We start from the raw sequence: 1,836 nt of genomic DNA on the forward strand, positions 1-1,836 counted from the left end.
TATATAAGACAAAAAAATATTTTTTAATTATAACATTTAATTACTGGCTCTAGATTTAACTGGTAAAAAACTCTTATGAATATTCTTTGATTTTTTAAAAAATATTCTTTATATGTTATGATTTGTACGGAACCGAATATTGCACGTACGGTTGAAATTGTTAGTTATTTTCTTTTTAATCTTAATAAAGAACACTAAAATAGTGAAGTGGATTTTCAAGAACCTTAATAGTATTTTTAAAATTTGTTTATACTTTGGAAGTGATCATCCTATATTGAATAGTTACATAAATGCAGATATGGCTGGTGATTCTGATTCAATGAACTTTATTTTCTGGTTATACGATGGTTTTTTGTAGGGAGAGTTGTGTCGTGGCAATTCTAATTTCAAAAATATGTTGTCTTGATTACAACAAAGGTTGAATATATTGTTGTTGTTGAAACTTCTTAGAAACTCTTGTAGTTAAAAAAATTCTATTAGAATTAGACATCAATAAAGAAAAATTTATGTTATTTTGTGATAGTTAAAATGCTATCCGGTGCAGATTTTCAAAGTTCACAAACTAACCGACAAGTGCACCGCGTCGTACTAAGTAATATCTCAAGTGAGTGAGGGTCGATCCCACGAGAATTGATGGACTGTACAATAATAGTCGAATTAGTCACTTAGTCAGGCAAGCAAAAAGTGGTGTTTTAGAGTTCAAAAGCATTAAACAGTAATTCAACAAGTATGAAAGCAAACAGTAAGAATTGTGTGAAATATATGTGAGAGGGAAATTAAGGTATCGGAGATGTTTATTCTTTCGGATTAAGTTTTCTTACTAACTAATTTAATCATGCAAGATTCATCTCATGACAAACTGTCAGTAACTAAATCCTAATGTCTTAGTGATTTAGTCTCCTCTAACCTAGTTACTCGCCAATGTCTTGGTTACTTAATTTCGATTCGAGGATTAAGTTCAATTGTAAGACCCTGAATTTTCAAAAATTAAATATTGTTATTTAATGATTTTTTTATTTATTCGAGAATATATTTTCAGAAAATTTTTATATTAATTGAGTACTTTCTTATTATTGATTTTGAAAGTTTTAATAATAAAAAAAATCACTACAAGAAAATGGAACATTTGTAACAAAAAATTTGTATCAAATTTAAAATTGTTACAAAAAAGTAGTATTTTGTAATAATAATTAGTGATTGTTACAAAAGGATAATATTTTGTAACAAAGGAAACAAGTTGTTACGAAACATGATAATATTTTGTAACAACCTATTTTATTTTGTTACAAATAATGTTCGTTTTTGTAACGAGATGATGTTTTGTAACAAAATATTGTAATATTTTGTAACAAAAAAAATAAGTTACAAAAATTCAAAATATTTTGTAACAAAATATTTTTTTTTTGTTTCAAAAACTCCAATTGTTTTGTAACAAAACTTTAATTTGTCACAAAATTTAATATTGTTTGTAACAAATTAATTATTTGTCACAAAATATAAGTATATTTTACAACAATTTTTTTCAAAATGTTAAACATTTTAAGAATTAAAAAAATTGTGTTATATTTTTTTCAAAATAATTTTATTTTGTTTCCAAAAAAAATTATAAATATTATTTTAGATTCTTCTAAAAAATTAATATATAATTTTTATTAATAATCAAATTTAAAAATTAATTAAAATTTAATTCATGTAACTTAAAGAAATTTTAAGTTAAATTATAAATATAAATAAAAGTAAATAAATATAAAAAAAAAAAAAACTACATTACTAAAAGTAGAAGTAAAAAGAAGCTTAGTAGTGCAGTAAAAACTCTAGTCCCTACCCCCTCAATCC

The sequence above is a fragment of the Arachis hypogaea genome, chromosome 19 (assembly GCF_003086295.3).
Source record: "Arachis hypogaea cultivar Tifrunner chromosome 19, arahy.Tifrunner.gnm2.J5K5, whole genome shotgun sequence".
Classification (NCBI taxonomy): Eukaryota; Viridiplantae; Streptophyta; class Magnoliopsida; order Fabales; family Fabaceae; genus Arachis; species Arachis hypogaea.